Source organism: Triturus cristatus, unplaced genomic scaffold, assembly GCF_964204655.1.
Source record: "Triturus cristatus unplaced genomic scaffold, aTriCri1.1 SCAFFOLD_105, whole genome shotgun sequence".
Lineage (NCBI taxonomy): Eukaryota > Metazoa > Chordata > Amphibia > Caudata > Salamandridae > Triturus > Triturus cristatus.
The window spans coordinates 3,583,720-3,603,050 of NW_028187897.1; positions in this window are offsets into that span (position 1 = coordinate 3,583,720).

Here is a 19,331-nt window from a genome sequence, read left to right on the forward strand (position 1 = left end):
TGGCATTTCAGCCGTCTTCAGCCAGGCTTGCTTGAATCCAGTGGCAAAGTGAGCAAGGGACTCACGTCTGAGCATACTCTGCCAACTGATGGTGAACAAAGCGGTACAAAAGGGGGTGGTGATGGACGGAGCATCAGAACCAATCAAACACTCACACCCAGTCAACAGATCTTGGTTTCATCCATCACCGTTCTTTAGCCCACTCTGTCACCCCAGTTCAGACATGGCCATATGCAAATCAGTCTGACCCTGTGCCTCATGGGACCAGTCCAGCCCGAACTGCCAAGCCATGCCTTCCCTGGACCGGAAACAAGCTTCCTAGGACCGGTTTCTGGCATTTCAGCCGTCTTCAGCCAGGCTTGCTTGAATCCAGTGGCAAAGTCAGCAAGGGACTCACGTCTGAGCATACCCTGCCAACTTATGGCGAACAAAGCGCTACAAAAGGGGGTGGTGATGGACGTAGCATCAGAACCAATCAAACACTCACACCCAGTCAACAGATCTGGGTTTGATCCATCACCGTTCTTTAGCCCACTCTGCCACCCCAGTTCAGACATGGTCATATGCAAATCAGTCTGACCCTGTGCCTCATGGGAACAGTCCAGCCCGAACTGCCAAGCCATGCCTTCCCTGAACCGGAAACAAGCTTCCTAGGACCGGTTTCTGGCATTTCAGCCGTCTTCAGCCGGGCTTGCTTGAATCCAGTGGCAAAGTGAGCAAGGGACTCACGTCTGAGCATACCCTGCCAACTTATTGCGAACAAAGCGGTACAAAAGGGGGTGGTGATGGACGGAGCATCAGAACCAATCAAACACTCACACCCAGTCAACAGATCTGGGTTTGATCCATCACCGTTCTTTAGCCCACTCTGCCACCCCAGTTCAGACATGGCCATATGCAAATCAGTCTGACCCTGTGCCTCATGGCAACAGTCCAGCCCGACCTGCCACGCCATGCCTTCCCTGGACCGGAAACAAGCTTCCTAGGATCGGGTTCTGGCATTTCAGCCGTCTTCAGCCAGGCTTGCTTGAATCCAGTGGCAAAGTGAGGAAGGGACTCACGTCTGAGCATACCCTGCCAACTTATGGCGAATAAAGCGGTACAAAAGGGGGGGGTGATGGACGGAGCATCAGAACCAATCAAACACTCACACCCAGTCAACAGATCTGGGTTTGATCTATCACCGTTCTTTAGCCCACTCTGCCACCCCAGTTCAGACATGGCCATATGCAAATCAGTCTGACCCTGTGCCTCATGGGAACAGTCCAGCCCGAACTGCCAAGCCATGCCTTCCCTGGACCGGAAACAAGCTTCCTAGGACTGGTTTCTGGCATTTCAGCCGTCTTCAGCCAGGCTTGCTTGAATCCAGTGGCAAAGTGAGCAAGGGACTCAAGTCTGAGCATACCCTGCCAACTGATGGCGAACAAAGCGGTACAAAAGGGGGTGGTGATGGACAGAGCATCAGAACCAATCAAACACTCACACCCAGTCAACAGATCTGGGTTTGATCCATCACCGTTCTTTAGCCCACTCTGCCACTCCAGTTCAGACATGGCCATATGCAAATGAGTCTGACCCTGTGCCTCATGGTAACAGACTAGCCCGAACTGCCAAGCCATGCCTTCCCTGGACCGGAAACAAGCTTCCTAGGCGCGGTTTCTGGCATTTCAGCCGTCTTCAGCCAGGCTTGCTTGAATCCAGTGGCAAAGTGAGCAAGGGATTCACGTCTGAGCATACCCTGCCAACTTATGGCAAACAAAGCGGTACAAAAGGGGGTGGTGATGGAAGGAGCATCAGAACCAATCAAACACTCACACCCAGTCAACAGATCTGGGTTTGACACATCACCGTTCTTTAGCCCACTCTGCCACCCCAGTTCAGACATGGCCATATGCAAATCAGTCTGACCCTGTGCCTCATGAGAACAGTCCAGCCCGAACTGCCAAGCCATGCCTTCCCTTCCCTGGACCGGAAACAAGCTTCCTAGGACTCGTTTCTGGCATTTCAGCCGTCTTCAGCCAGGCTTGCTTGAATCCAGTGGCAAACTCAGCAAGGGACTCACGTCTGAGCATACCCTGCCAACTTATGGCGAACAAAGCGCTACAAAAGGGGGTGGTGATGGACGGAGCATCAGAACCAATCAAACACTCACACCCAGTCAACAGATCTGGGTTTGATCCATCACCTTTCTTTAGCCCACTGCCACCCCAGCTCAGACATGGCCATATGCAAATCAGTCTGACCCTGTGCCTCATGGGAACAGTCCAGCCCGAACTGCCAAGACATCCCTTCCCTGGACCGGAAACAAGCTTCCTAGGACCGGTTTCTGGCATTTCAGCCGTCTTCAGCCAGGCTTGCTTGAATCCAGTGGCAAAGTGAGCAAGGGACTCACGTCTGAGCATACCTTGCCAACTTAGGGCGAACAAAGCGGTACAAAAGGGGGTGGTGATGGACGGAGCATCAGAACCAATCAAACACTCACACCAAGTCAACAGATCTGGGTTTGATCCATCACCGTTCTTTAGCCCACGCTGCCACCCCAGTTCAGACATGGCCATATGGAAATCAGGCTGACCCTGTGCCTCATGGGAACAGACCAGCCCGAACTGCCAAGCCATGCCTTCCCTGGACCGGAAACAAGCTTCCCAGGACCGGTTTCTGGCATTTCAGCCGTCTTCAGCCAGGCTTGCTTGAATCCAGTGGCAAAGTGAGCAAAGGACTCACGTCTGAGCATACCCTGCCAACTTATGGCGAACAAAGCGGTACAAAAGGGGGTGGTGATGGGCGGAGCATCAGAACCAATCAAACACTCACACCCAGTCAACAGATCTGGGTTTGATCCATCACCTTTCTTTAGCCCACTGCCACCCCAGCTCAGACATGGCCGTATGCAAATCAGTCTGACCCTGTACCTCATGGGTACAGTCCAGCCCAAACTGCCAAGCCATGCCTTCCCTAGACCGGAAACAAGCTTCCTAGGACCGGTTTCTGGCATTTCAGCCGTCTTCAGCCAGGCTTGCTTGAATCCAGTGGCAAAGTGAGCAAGGGACTCATGTCTGAGCATACCCTGCCAACTTATGGTGAACAAAGCGGTACAAAAGGGGGTGGTGATGGACAGAGCATCAGAACCAATCAAACACTCACACCCAGTCAACAGATCTTGATTTGATCCATCACCGTTCTTTAGCCCACTCTGCCACCCCAGTTCAGACATGGCCATATGCAAATCAGTCTGACCCTGTGCCTCATGGGAACAGTCCAGCCCGAACTGCCAAGCCATGCCTTCCCTGGACCGGAAACAAGCTTCCTAGGACTCGTTTCTGGCATTTCAGCCGTCTTCAGCCAGGCTTGCTTGAATCCAGTGGCAAAGTGAGCAAGGGACTCACGTCTGAGCATACCCTGCCAACTTATGGCGAACAAAGCGGTACAAAAGGGGGTGGTGATGGATGGAGCATCAGAACCAATCAAACACTCACACCCAGTCAACAGATCTGGGTTTGATCCATCACCTTTCTTTAGCCCACTGCCACCCCAGCTCAGACATGGCCATATACAAATCAGTCTGACCCTGTGCCTCATGGGAACAGTCCAGCCCGAACTGCCAAGCCATGCCTTCCCTAGACCGGAAACAAGCTTCCTAGGACCGGTTTCTGGCATTTCAGCCGTCTTCAGCCAGGCTTGCTTGAATCCAGTGGCAAAGTGAGCAAGGGACTCACGTCTGAGCATACTCTGCCAACTGATGGTGAACAAAGCGGTACAAAAGGGGGTGGTGATGGACGGAGCATCAGAACCAATCAAACACTCACACCCAGTCAACAGATCTTGGTTTCATCCATCACCGTTCTTTAGCCCACTCTGTCACCCCAGTTCAGACATGGCCCAGTCTGACCCTGTGTCTCATGGGAACAGTCCAGCCCGAACTGCCAAGCCATGCCTTCCCTGGACCGGAAACAAGCTTCCTAGGACCGGTTTCTGGCATTTCAGCCGTCTTCAGCCAGGCTTGCTTGAATCCAGTGGCAAAGTCAGCAAGGGACTCACGTCTGAGCATACCCTGCCAACTTATGGCGAACAAAGCGCTACAAAAGGGGGTGGTGATGGATGGAGCATCAGAACCAATCAAACACTCACACCCAGTCAACAGATCTGGGTTTGATCCATCACCTTTCTTTAGCCCACTGCCACCCCAGCTCAGACATGGCCATATGCAAATCAGTCTGACCCTGTGCCTCATGGGAACAGTCCAGCCCGAACTGCCAAGCCATGCCTTCCCTAGAACGGAAACAAGCTTCCTAGGACCGGTTTCTGGCATTTCAGCCGTCTTCAGCCAGGCTTGCTTGAATCCAGTGGCAAAGTGAGCAAGGGACTCACGTCTGAGCATACCCTGCCAACTTAGGGCGAACAAAGCGGTACAAAAGGGGGTGGTGATGGACGGAGCATCAGAACCAATCAAACACTCACACCCAGTCAACAGATCTGGGTTTGATCCATCACCGTTCTTTAGCCCACGCTGCCACCCCAGTTCAGACATGGCCATATGCAAATCAGGCTGACCCTGTGCCTCATGGGAACAGTCCAGCCCGAACTGCCAAGCCACGCCTTCCCTGGACCGGAAACAAGCTTCCTAGGACCGGTTTCTGGCATTTCAGCCGTCTTCAGCCAGGCTTCCTTGAATCCAGTGGCAAAGTGAGCAAGGGACTCACGTCTGAGCATACCCTACCAACTTATGGCGAACAAAGCGGTACAAAAGGGGGTGGTGATGGACGGAGCATCAGAACCAATCAAACACTCACACCCAGTCAACAGATCTGGGTTTGATCCATCACCGTTCTTTAGCCCACTCTGCCACCCTAGTTCAGACATGGCCATATGCAAATCAGTCTGACCCTGTGCCTCATGGGAACAGACCAGCCTGAACTGCCAAGCCATGCCTTCCCTGGACCGGAAACAAGCTTCCTAGGACTGGTTTCTGGCATTTCAGCCGTCTTCAGCAAGGCTTGCTTGAATCCAGTGGCAAAGTGAGCAAGGGACTCACGTCTGAGCATACCCTGCCAACTTATGGCGAACAAAGCGGTACAAAAGGGGGTGGTGATGGACGGAGCATCAGAACCAATCAATCACTCACACCCAGTCAACAGATCTGGGTTTGATCCATCACCGTTCTTTAGCCCACTCTGCCACCCCAGATCAGACATGGCCATATGCAAATCAGTCTGACCCTGTGCCTCATGGGAACAGACCAGCCCGAACTGCCAAGCCATGCCTTCCCTGGACCGGAAACAAGCTTCCTAGGACCGGTTTCTGGCATTTCAGCCGTCTTCAGCCAGGCTTGCTTGAATCCAGTGGCAAAGTGAGCAAGGGACTATTGTCTGAGCATACCCTGCCAACTTATGGCGAACAAAGCGGTACAAAAGGGGGTGGTGATGGACGGAGCATCAGAACCAATCAAACACTCACACCCAGTCAACAGATCTGGGTTTGATCCATCACCGTTCTTTAGCGCACTCTGCCACCCCAGTTCAGACATGGCCATATGCAAATCAGTCTGACCCTGTGCCTCATGGGAACAGTCCAGCCCGAACTGCCAAGCCATGCCTTCCGTGGACTGGAAACAAGCTTCCTAGGACCGGTTTCTGGCATTTCAGCCATCTTCAGCCGGGCTTGCTTGAATCCGGTGGCAAAGTGAGCAAGGGACTCACGTCTGAGCATACCCTGCCAACTTATGGCGAACAAAGCGGTACAAAAGGGGGTATTGATGGACGGAGCATCAGAACCAATCAAACACTCACACCCAGTCAACAGATCTGGGTTTGATCCATCACCGTTCTTTAGCCCACTCTGCCACCCCAGTTCAGACATGGCCATATGCAAATCAGTCTGACCCTGTGCCTCAAGGGAACAGTCCAGCCCGAACTGCCAAGACATCCCTTCCCTGGACCGGAAACAAGCTTCCTAGGACTGGTTTCTGGCATTTCAGCCGTCTTTAGCCAGGCTTGCTTGAATCCAGTGGCAAAGTGAGCAAGGGACTCACGTCTGAGCATACCCTGCCAACTTAGGGCGAACAAAGCGGTACAAAAGGGGGTGGTGATGGACGGAGCATCAGAACCAATCAAACACTCACACCCAGTCAACAGATCTGGGTTTGATCCATCACCGTTCTTTAGCCCACGCTGCCACCCCAGTTTAGACATGGCCATATGCAAATCAGGCTGACCCTGTGCCTCATGGGAACAGACCAGCCCGAACTGCCAAGCCATGCCTTCCCTGGACCGGAAACAAGCTTCCCAGGACCGGTTTCTGGCATTTCAGCCGTCTTCAGCCAGGCTTGCTTGAATCCAGTGGCAAAGTGAGCAAAGGACTCACGTCTGAGCATACCCTGCCAACTTATGGCGAACAAAGCGGTACAAAAGGGGGTGGTGATGGACGGAGCATCAGAACCAATCAAACACTCACACCCAGTCAACAGATCTGGGTTTGATCCATCACCTTTCTTTAGCCCACTGCCACCCCAGCTCAGACATGGCCATATACAAATCAGTCTGACCCTGTGCCTCATGGGAACAGTCCAGCCCGAACTGCCAAGCCATGCCTTCCCTAGACCGGAAACAAGCTTCCTAGGACCGGTTTCTGGCATTTCAGCCGTCTTCAGCCAGGCTTGCTTGAATCCAGTGGCAAAGTGAGCAAGGGACTCACGTCTGAGCATACTCTGCCAACTGATGGTGAACAAAGCGGTACAAAAGGGGGTGGTGATGGACGGAGCATCAGAACCAATCAAACACTCACACCCAGTCAACAGATCTTGGTTTCATCCATCACCGTTCTTTAGCCCACTCTGTCACCCCAGTTCAGACATGGCCATATGCAAATCAGTCTGACCCTGTGCCTCATGGGACCAGTCCAGCCCGAACTGCCAAGCCATGCCTTCCCTGGACCGGAAACAAGCTTCCTAGGACCGGTTTCTGGCATTTCAGCCGTCTTCAGCCAGGCTTGCTTGAATCCAGTGGCAAAGTCAGCAAGGGACTCACGTCTGAGCATACCCTGCCAACTTATGGCGAACAAAGCGCTACAAAAGGGGGTGGTGATGGACGTAGCATCAGAACCAATCAAACACTCACACCCAGTCAACAGATCTGGGTTTGATCCATCACCGTTCTTTAGCCCACTCTGCCACCCCAGTTCAGACATGGTCATATGCAAATCAGTCTGACCCTGTGCCTCATGGGAACAGTCCAGCCCGAACTGCCAAGCCATGCCTTCCCTGAACCGGAAACAAGCTTCCTAGGACCGGTTTCTGGCATTTCAGCCGTCTTCAGCCGGGCTTGCTTGAATCCAGTGGCAAAGTGAGCAAGGGACTCACGTCTGAGCATACCCTGCCAACTTATTGCGAACAAAGCGGTACAAAAGGGGGTGGTGATGGACGGAGCATCAGAACCAATCAAACACTCACACCCAGTCAACAGATCTGGGTTTGATCCATCACCGTTCTTTAGCCCACTCTGCCACCCCAGTTCAGACATGGCCATATGCAAATCAGTCTGACCCTGTGCCTCATGGCAACAGTCCAGCCCGACCTGCCACGCCATGCCTTCCCTGGACCGGAAACAAGCTTCCTAGGATCGGGTTCTGGCATTTCAGCCGTCTTCAGCCAGGCTTGCTTGAATCCAGTGGCAAAGTGAGGAAGGGACTCACGTCTGAGCATACCCTGCCAACTTATGGCGAATAAAGCGGTACAAAAGGGGGGGGTGATGGACGGAGCATCAGAACCAATCAAACACTCACACCCAGTCAACAGATCTGGGTTTGATCTATCACCGTTCTTTAGCCCACTCTGCCACCCCAGTTCAGACATGGCCATATGCAAATCAGTCTGACCCTGTGCCTCATGGGAACAGTCCAGCCCGAACTGCCAAGCCATGCCTTCCCTGGACCGGAAACAAGCTTCCTAGGACTGGTTTCTGGCATTTCAGCCGTCTTCAGCCAGGCTTGCTTGAATCCAGTGGTAAAGTGAGCAAGGGACTCAAGTCTGAGCATACCCTGCCAACTGATGGCGAACAAAGCGGTACAAAAGGGGGTGGTGATGGACAGAGCATCAGAACCAATCAAACACTCACACCCAGTCAACAGATCTGGGTTTGATCCATCACCGTTCTTTAGCCCACTCTGCCACTCCAGTTCAGACATGGCCATATGCAAATGAGTCTGACCCTGTGCCTCATGGTAACAGACTAGCCCGAACTGCCAAGCCATGCCTTCCCTGGACCGGAAACAAGCTTCCTAGGCGCGGTTTCTGGCATTTCAGCCGTCTTCAGCCAGGCTTGCTTGAATCCAGTGGCAAAGTGAGCAAGGGATTCACGTCTGAGCATACCCTGCCAACTTATGGCAAACAAAGCGGTACAAAAGGGGGTGGTGATGGAAGGAGCATCAGAACCAATCAAACACTCACACCCAGTCAACAGATCTGGGTTTGACACATCACCGTTCTTTAGCCCACTCTGCCACCCCAGTTCAGACATGGCCATATGCAAATCAGTCTGACCCTGTGCCTCATGAGAACAGTCCAGCCCGAACTGCCAAGCCATGCCTTCCCTGGACCGGAAACAAGCTTCCTAGGACCGGTTTCTGGCATTTCAGCCGTCTTCAGCCAGGCTTGCTTGAATCCAGTGGCAAAGTGAGCAAGGGACTCACGTCTGAGCATACCCTGCAAACTTATGGCGAACAAAGCGGTACAAAAGAGGGTGGTGATGGACGGAGCATCAGAACCAATCAAACACTCACACCCAGTCAACAGATCTGGGTTTGATCCATCACTGTTTTTTAGCCCACTCTGCCACCCCAGTTCAGACATGGCCATATGCAAATCAGTCTGACCCTGTGCCTCATGGGAACAGTCCAGCCCGAACTGCCAAGCCATGCCTTCCCTGAACCGGAAACAAGCTTCCTAGGACCGGTTTCTGGCATTTCAGCCGTCTTCAGCCAGGCTTGCTTGAATCCAGTGGCAAAGTGAGCAAGGGACTCACGTCTGAGCATACCCTGCCAACTTATTGGGAACAAAGCGGTACAAAAGGGGGTGGTGATGGACGGAGCATCCGAACCAATAAAACACTCACACCCAGTCAACAGATCTGGGTTTGATCCATCACCGTTCTTTAGCCCACGCTGCCACCCCAGTTCAGACATGGCCATATGCAAATCAGTCTGACCCTGTGCCTCATGGGAACAGTCCAGCCCAAACTGCCAAGCCATGCCTTCCCTGGACCGGAAACAAGCTTCCTAGGACCGGTTTCTGGCATTTCAGCCGTCTTCAGCCAGGCTTGCTTGAATCCAGTGGCAAAGTGAGCAAGGGACTCACGTCTGAGCATACCCTACCAACTTATGGCGAACAAAGCGGTACAAAAGGGGGTGGTGATGGACGGAGCATCAGAACCAATCAAACACTCACACCCAGTCAACAGATCTGGGTTTGATCCATCACCGTTCTTTAGCCCACTCTGCCACCCTAGTTCAGACATGGCCATATGCAAATCAGTCTGACCCTGTGCCTCATGGGAACAGACCAGCCTGAACTGCCAAGCCATGCCTTCCCTGGACCGGAAACAAGCTTCCTAGGACTGGTTTCTGGCATTTCAGCCGTCTTCAGCAAGGCTTGCTTGAATCCAGTGGCAAAGTGAGCAAGGGACTCACGTCTGAGCATACCCTGCCAACTTATGGCGAACAAAGCGGTACAAAAGGGGGTGGTGATGGACGGAGCATCAGAACCAATCAATCACTCACACCCAGTCAACAGATCTGGGTTTGATCCATCACCGTTCTTTAGCCCACTCTGCCACCCCAGATCAGACATGGCCATATGCAAATCAGTCTGACCCTGTGCCTCATGGGAACAGACCAGCCCGAACTGCCAAGCCATGCCTTCCCTGGACCGGAAACAAGCTTCCTAGGACCGGTTTCTGGCATTTCAGCCGTCTTCAGCCAGGCTTGCTTGAATCCAGTGGCAAAGTGAGCAAGGGACTCATGTCTGAGCATACCCTGCCAACTTATGGCGAACAAAGCGGTACAAAAGGGGGTGGTGATGGACGGAGCATCAGAACCAATCAAACACTCACACCCAGTCAACGGATCTGGGTTTGATCCATCACCGTTCTTTAGCGCACTCTGCCACCCCAGTTCAGACATGGCCATATGCAAATCAGTCTGACCCTGTGCCTCATGGGAACAGTCCAGCCCGAACTGCCAAGCCATGCCTTCCGTGGACTGGAAACAAGCTTCCTAGGACCGGTTTCTGGCATTTCAGCCGTCTTCAGCCAGGCTTGCTTGAATCCAGTGGCAAACTCAGCAAGGGACTCACGTCTGAGCATACCCTGCCAACTTATGGCGAACAAAGCGCTACAAAAGGGGGTGGTGATGGACGGAGCATCAGAACCAATCAAACACTCACACCCAGTCAACAGATCTGGGTTTGATCCATCACCTTTCTTTAGCCCACTGCCACCCCAGCTCAGACATGGCCATATGCAAATCAGTCTGACCCTGTGCCTCATGGGAACAGTCCAGCCCGAACTGCCAAGACATCCCTTCCCTGGACCGGAAACAAGCTTCCTAGGACCGGTTTCTGGCATTTCAGCCGTCTTCAGCCAGGCTTGCTTGAATCCAGTGGCAAAGTGAGCAAGGGACTCACGTCTGAGCATACCCTGCCAACTTAGGGCGAACAAAGCGGTACAAAAGGGGGTGGTGATGGACGGAGCATCAGAACCAATCAAACACTCACACCAAGTCAACAGATCTGGGTTTGATCCATCACCGTTCTTTAGCCCACGCTGCCACCCCAGTTCAGACATGGCCATATGGAAATCAGGCTGACCCTGTGCCTCATGGGAACAGACCAGCCCGAACTGCCAAGCCATGCCTTCCCTGGACCGGAAACAAGCTTCCCAGGACCGGTTTCTGGCATTTCAGCCGTCTTCAGCCAGGCTTGCTTGAATCCAGTGGCAAAGTGAGCAAAGGACTCACGTCTGAGCATACCCTGCCAACTTATGGCGAACAAAGCGGTACAAAAGGGGGTGGTGATGGGCGGAGCATCAGAACCAATCAAACACTCACACCCAGTCAACAGATCTGGGTTTGATCCATCACCTTTCTTTAGCCCACTGCCACCCCAGCTCAGACATGGCCGTATGCAAATCAGTCTGACCCTGTACCTCATGGGTACAGTCCAGCCCAAACTGCCAAGCCATGCCTTCCCTAGACCGGAAACAAGCTTCCTAGGACCGGTTTCTGGCATTTCAGCCGTCTTCAGCCAGGCTTGCTTGAATCCAGTGGCAAAGTGAGCAAGGGACTCATGTCTGAGCATACCCTGCCAACTTATGGTGCACAAAGCGGTACAAAAGGGGGTGGTGATGGACAGAGCATCAGAACCAATCAAACACTCACACCCAGTCAACAGATCTTGATTTGATCCATCACCGTTCTTTAGCCCACTCTGCCACCCCAGTTCAGACATGGCCATATGCAAATCAGTCTGACCCTGTGCCTCATGGGAACAGTCCAGCCCGAACTGCCAAGCCATGCCTTCCCTGGACCGGAAACAAGCTTCCTAGGACTCGTTTCTGGCATTTCAGCCGTCTTCAGCCAGGCTTGCTTGAATCCAGTGGCAAAGTGAGCAAGGGACTCACGTCTGAGCATACCCTGCCAACTTATGGCGAACAAAGCGGTACAAAAGGGGGTGGTGATGGATGGAGCATCAGAACCAATCAAACACTCACACCCAGTCAACAGATCTGGGTTTGATCCATCACCTTTCTTTAGCCCACTGCCACCCCAGCTCAGACATGGCCATATACAAATCAGTCTGACCCTGTGCCTCATGGGAACAGTCCAGCCCGAACTGCCAAGCCATGCCTTCCCTAGACCGGAAACAAGCTTCCTAGGACCGGTTTCTGGCATTTCAGCCGTCTTCAGCCAGGCTTGCTTGAATCCAGTGGCAAAGTGAGCAAGGGACTCACGTCTGAGCATACTCTGCCAACTGATGGTGAACAAAGCGGTACAAAAGGGGGTGGTGATGGACGGAGCATCAGAACCAATCAAACACTCACACCCAGTCAACAGATCTTGGTTTCATCCATCACCGTTCTTTAGCCCACTCTGTCACCCCAGTTCAGACATGGCCCAGTCTGACCCTGTGTCTCATGGGAACAGTCCAGCCCGAACTGCCAAGCCATGCCTTCCCTGGACCGGAAACAAGCTTCCTAGGACCGGTTTCTGGCATTTCAGCCGTCTTCAGCCAGGCTTGCTTGAATCCAGTGGCAAAGTCAGCAAGGGACTCACGTCTGAGCATACCCTGCCAACTTATGGCGAACAAAGCGCTACAAAAGGGGGTGGTGATGGATGGAGCATCAGAACCAATCAAACACTCACACCCAGTCAACAGATCTGGGTTTGATCCATCACCTTTCTTTAGCCCACTGCCACCCCAGCTCAGACATGGCCATATGCAAATCAGTCTGACCCTGTGCCTCATGGGAACAGTCCAGCCCGAACTGCCAAGCCATGCCTTCCCTAGAACGGAAACAAGCTTCCTAGGACCGGTTTCTGGCATTTCAGCCGTCTTCAGCCAGGCTTGCTTGAATCCAGTGGCAAAGTGAGCAAGGGACTCACGTCTGAGCATACCCTGCCAACTTAGGGCGAACAAAGCGGTACAAAAGGGGGTGGTGATGGACGGAGCATCAGAACCAATCAAACACTCACACCCAGTCAACAGATCTGGGTTTGATCCATCACCGTTCTTTAGCCCACGCTGCCACCCCAGTTCAGACATGGCCATATGCAAATCAGGCTGACCCTGTGCCTCATGGGAACAGTCCAGCCCGAACTGCCAAGCCACGCCTTCCCTGGACCGGAAACAAGCTTCCTAGGACCGGTTTCTGGCATTTCAGCCGTCTTCAGCCAGGCTTCCTTGAATCCAGTGGCAAAGTGAGCAAGGGACTCACGTCTGAGCATACCCTACCAACTTATGGCGAACAAAGCGGTACAAAAGGGGGTGGTGATGGACGGAGCATCAGAACCAATCAAACACTCACACCCAGTCAACAGATCTGGGTTTGATCCATCACCGTTCTTTAGCCCACTCTGCCACCCTAGTTCAGACATGGCCATATGCAAATCAGTCTGACCCTGTGCCTCATGGGAACAGACCAGCCTGAACTGCCAAGCCATGCCTTCCCTGGACCGGAAACAAGCTTCCTAGGACTGGTTTCTGGCATTTCAGCCGTCTTCAGCAAGGCTTGCTTGAATCCAGTGGCAAAGTGAGCAAGGGACTCACGTCTGAGCATACCCTGCCAACTTATGGCGAACAAAGCGGTACAAAAGGGGGTGGTGATGGACGGAGCATCAGAACCAATCAATCACTCACACCCAGTCAACAGATCTGGGTTTGATCCATCACCGTTCTTTAGCCCACTCTGCCACCCCAGATCAGACATGGCCATATGCAAATCAGTCTGACCCTGTGCCTCATGGGAACAGACCAGCCCGAACTGCCAAGCCATGCCTTCCCTGGACCGGAAACAAGCTTCCTAGGACCGGTTTCTGGCATTTCAGCCGTCTTCAGCCAGGCTTGCTTGAATCCAGTGGCAAAGTGAGCAAGGGACTCATGTCTGAGCATACCCTGCCAACTTATGGCGAACAAAGCGGTACAAAAGGGGGTGGTGATGGACGGAGCATCAGAACCAATCAAACACTCACACCCAGTCAACAGATCTGGGTTTGATCCATCACCGTTCTTTAGCGCACTCTGCCACCCCAGTTCAGACATGGCCATATGCAAATCAGTCTGACCCTGTGCCTCATGGGAACAGTCCAGCCCGAACTGCCAAGCCATGCCTTCCGTGGACTGGAAACAAGCTTCCTAGGACCGGTTTCTGGCATTTCAGCCATCTTCAGCCGGGCTTGCTTGAATCCGGTGGCAAAGTGAGCAAGGGACTCACGTCTGAGCATACCCTGCCAACTTATGGCGAACAAAGCGGTACAAAAGGGGGTATTGATGGACGGAGCATCAGAACCAATCAAACACTCACACCCAGTCAACAGATCTGGGTTTGATCCATCACCGTTCTTTAGCCCACTCTGCCACCCCAGTTCAGACATGGCCATATGCAAATCAGTCTGACCCTGTGCCTCATGGGAACAGTCCAGCCCGAACTGCCAAGACATCCCTTCCCTGGACCGGAAACAAGCTTCCTAGGACCGGTTTCTGGCATTTCAGCCGTCTTCAGCCAGGCTTGCTTGAATCCAGTGGCAAAGTGAGCAAGGGACTCACGTCTGAGCATGCCCTGCCAACTTAGGGCGAACAAAGCGGTACAAAAGGGGGTGGTGATGGACGGAGCATCAGAACCAATCAAACACTCACACCCAGTCAACAGATCTGGGTTTGATCCATCACCGTTCTTTAGCCCACGCTGCCACCCCAGTTTAGACATGGCCATATGCAAATCAGGCTGACCCTGTGCCTCATGGGAACAGACCAGCCCGAACTGCCAAGCCATGCCTTCCCTGGACCGGAAACAAGCTTCCCAGGACCGGTTTCTGGCATTTCAGCCGTCTTCAGCCAGGCTTGCTTGAATCCAGTGGCAAAGTGAGCAAAGGACTCACGTCTGAGCATACCCTGCCAACTTATGGCGAACAAAGCGGTACAAAAGGGGGTGGTGATGGACGGAGCATCAGAACCAATCAAACACTCACACCCAGTCAACAGATCTGGGTTTGATCCATCACCTTTCTTTAGCCCACTGCCACCCCAGCTCAGACATGGCCATATACAAATCAGTCTGACCCTGTGCCTCATGGGAACAGTCCAGCCCGAACTGCCAAGCCATGCCTTCCCTAGACCGGAAACAAGCTTCCTAGGACCGGTTTCTGGCATTTCAGCCGTCTTCAGCCAGGCTTGCTTGAATCCAGTGGCAAAGTGAGCAAGGGACTCACGTCTGAGTATACTCTGCCAACTGATGGTGAACAAAGCGGTACAAAAGGGGGTGGTGATGGACGGAGCATCAGAACCAATCAAACACTCACACCCAGTCAACAGATCTTGGTTTCATCCATCACCGTTCTTTAGCCCACTCTGTCACCCCAGTTCAGACATGGCCATATGCAAATCAGTCTGACCCTGTGCCTCATGGGAACAGTCCAGCCCGAACTGCCAAGCCATGCCTTCCCTGGACCGGAAACAAGCTTCCTAGGACCGGTTTCTGGCATTTCAGCCGTCTTCAGCCAGGCTTGCTTGAATCCAGTGGCAAAGTCAGCAAGGGACTCACGTCTGAGCATACCCTGCCAACTTATGGCGAACAAAGCGCTACAAAAGGGGGTGGTGATGGACGGAGCATCAGAACCAATCAAACACTCACACCCAGTCAACAGATCTGGGTTTGATCCATCACTGTTTTTTAGCCCACTCTGCCACCCCAGTTCAGACATGGCCATATGCAAATCAGTCTGACCCTGTGCCTCATGGGAACAGTCCAGCCCGAACTGCCAAGCCATGCCTTCCCTGAACCGGAAACAAGCTTCCTAGGACCGGTTTCTGGCATTTCAGCCGTCTTCAGCCGGGCTTGCTTGAATCCAGTGGCAAAGTGAGCAAGGGACTCACGTCTGAGCATACCCTGCCAACTTATTGGGAACAAAGCGGTACAAAAGGGGGTGGTGATGGACGGAGCATCCGAACCAATAAAACACTCACACCCAGTCAACAGATCTGGGTTTGATCCATCACCGTTCTTTAGCCCACGCTGCCACCCCAGTTCAGACATGGCCATATGCAAATCAGTCTGACCCTGTGCCTCATGGGAACAGTCCAGCCCGAACTGCCAAGCCATGCCTTCCCTGGACCGGAAACAAGCTTCCTAGGACCGGTTTCTGGCATTTCAGCCGTCTTCAGCCAGGCTTGCTTGAATCCAGTGGCAAAGTGAGCAAGGGACTCACGTCTGAGCATACCCTACCAACTTATGGCGAACAAAGCGGTACAAAAGGGGGTGGTGATGGACAGAGCATCAGAACCAATCAAACACTCACACCCAGTCAACAGATCTGGGTTTGATCCATCACCGTTCTTTAGCCCACTCTGCCACCCTAGTTCAGACATGGCCATATGCAAATCAGTCTGACCCTGTGCCTCATGGGAACAGACCAGCCTGAACTGCCAAGCCATGCCTTCCCTGGACCGACAACAAGCTTCCTAGGACTGGTTTCTGGCATTTCAGCCGTCTTCAGCAAGGCTTGCTTGAATCCAGTGGCAAAGTGAGCAAGGGACTCACGTCTGAGCATACCCTGCCAACTTATGGCGAACAAAGCGGTACAAAAGGGGGTGGTGATGGACGGAGCATCAGAACCAATCAATCACTCACACCCAGTCAACAGATCTGGGTTTGATCCATCACCGTTCTTTAGCCCACTCTGCCACCCCAGATCAGACATGGCCATATGCAAATCAGTCTGACCCTGTGCCTCATGGGAACAGACCAGCCCGAACTGCCAAGCCATGCCTTCCCTGGACCGGAAACAAGCTTCCTAGGACCGGTTTCTGGCATTTCAGCCGTCTTCAGCCAGGCTTGCTTGAATCCAGTGGCAAAGTGAGCAAGGGACTCATGTCTGAGCATACCCTGCCAACTTATGGCGAACAAAGCGGTACAAAAGGGGGTGGTGATGGACGGAGCATCAGAACCAATCAAACACTCACACCCAGTCAACAGATCTGGGTTTGATCCATCACCGTTCTTTAGCGCACTCTGCCACCCCAGTTCAGACATGGCCATATGCAAATCAGTCTGACCCTGTGCCTCATGGGAACAGTCCAGCCCGAACTGCCAAGCCATGCCTTCCGTGGACTGGAAACAAGCTTCCTAGGACCGGTTTCTGGCATTTCAGCCATCTTCAGCCGGGCTTGCTTGAATCCGGTGGCAAAGTGAGCAAGGGACTCACGTCTGAGCATACCCTGCCAACTTATGGCGAACAAAGCGGTACAAAAGGGGGTATTGATGGACGGAGCATCAGAACCAATCAAACACTCACACCCAGTCAACAGATCTGGGTTTGATCCATCACCGTTCTTTAGCCCACTCTGCCACCCCAGTTCAGACATGGCCATATGCAAATCAGTCTGACCCTGTGCCTCATGGGAACAGTCCAGCCCGAACTGCCAAGACATCCCTTCCCTGGACCGGAAACAAGCTTCCTAGGACCGGTTTCTGGCATTTCAGCCGTCTTCAGCCAGGCTTGCTTGAATCCAGTGGCAAAGTGAGCAAGGGACTCACGTCTGAGCATACCCTGCCAACTTAGGGTGAACAAAGCGGTACAAAAGGGGGTGGTGATGGACGGAGCATCAGAACCAATCAAACACTCACACCCAGTCAACAGATCTGGGTTTGATCCATCACCGTTCTTTAGCCCACGCTGCCACCCCAGTTCAGACATGGCCATATGCAAATCAGGCTGACCCTGTGCCTCATGGGAACAGACCAGCCCGAACTGCCAAGCCATGCCTTCCCTGGACCGGAAACAAGCTTCCCAGGACCGGTTTCTGGCATTTCAGCCGTCTTCAGCCAGGCTTGCTTGAATCCAGTGGCAAAGTGAGCAAAGGACTCACGTCTGAGCATACCCTGCCAACTTATGGCGAACAAAGCGGTACAAAAGGGGGTGGTGATGGACGGAGCATCAGAACCAATCAAACACTCACACCCAGTCAACAGATCTGGGTTTGATCCATCACCTTTCTTTAGCCCACTGCCACCCCAGCTCAGACATGGCCATATACAAATCAGTCTGACCCTGTGCCTCATGGGAACAGTCCAGCCCGAACTGCCAAGCCATGCCTTCCCTAGACCGGAAACAAGCTTCCTAGGACCGGTTTCTGGCATTTCAGCCATCTTCAGCCGGGCTTGCTTGAATCCGGTGGCAAAGTGAGCAAGGGACTCACGTCTGAGCATACCCTGCCAACTTATGGCGAACAAAGCGGTACAAAAGGGGGTATTGATGGACGGAGCATCAGAACCAATCAAACACTCACACCCAGTCAACAGATCTGGGTTTGATCCATCACCGTTCTTTAGCCCACTCTGCCACCCCAGTTCAGACATGGCCATATGCAAATCAGTCTGACCCTGTGCCTCATGGGAACAGTCCAGCCCGAACTGCCAAGACATCCCTTCCCTGGACCGGAAACAAGCTTCCTAGGACCGGTTTCTGGCATTTCAGCCGTCTTCAGCCAGGCTTGCTTGAATCCAGTGGCAAAGTGAGCAAGGGACTCACGTCTGAGCATACCCTGCCAACTTAGGGTGAACAAAGCGGTACAAAAGGGGGTGGTGATGGACGGAGCATCAGAACCAATCAAACACTCACACCCAGTCAACAGATCTGGGTTTGATCCATCACCGTTCTTTAGCCCACGCTGCCACCCCAGTTCAGACATGGCCATATGCAAATCAGGCTGACCCTGTGCCTCATGGGAACAGACCAGCCCGAACTGCCAAGCCATGCCTTCCCTGGACCGGAAACAAGCTTCCCAGGACCGGTTTCTGGCATTTCAGCCGTCTTCAGCCAGGCTTGCTTGAATCCAGTGGCAAAGTGAGCAAAGGACTCACGTCTGAGCATACCCTGCCAACTTATGGCGAACAAAGCGGTACAAAAGGGGGTGGTGATGGACGGAGCATCAGAACCAATCAAACACTCACACCCAGTCAACAGATCTGGGTTTGATCCATCACCTTTCTTTAGCCCACTGCCACCCCAGCTCAGACATGGCCATATACAAATCAGTCTGACCCTGTGCCTCATGGGAACAGTCCAGCCCGAACTGCCAAGCCATGCCTTCCCTAGACCGGAAACAAGCTTCCTAGGACCGGTTTCTGGCATTTCAGCCGTCTTCAGCCAGGCTTGCTTGAATCCAGTGGCAAAGTGAGCAAGGGACTCACGTCTGAGCATACTCTGCCAACTGATGGTGAACAAAGCGGTACAAAAGGGGGTGGTGATGGACGGAGCATCAGAACCAATCAAACACTCACACCCAGTCAACAGATCTTGGTTTCATCCATCACCGTTCTTTAGCCCACTCTGTCACCCCAGTTCAGACATGGCCATATGCAAATCAGTCTGACCCTGTGCCTCATGGGAACAGTCCAGCCCGAACTGCCAAGCCATGCCTTCCCTGGACCGGAAACAAGCTTCCTAGGACCGGTTTCTGGCATTTCAGCCGTCTTCAGCCAGGCTTGCTTGAATCCAGTGGCAAAGTCAGCAAGGGACTCACGTCTGAGCATACCCTGCCAACTTATGGCGAACAAAGCGCTACAAAAGGG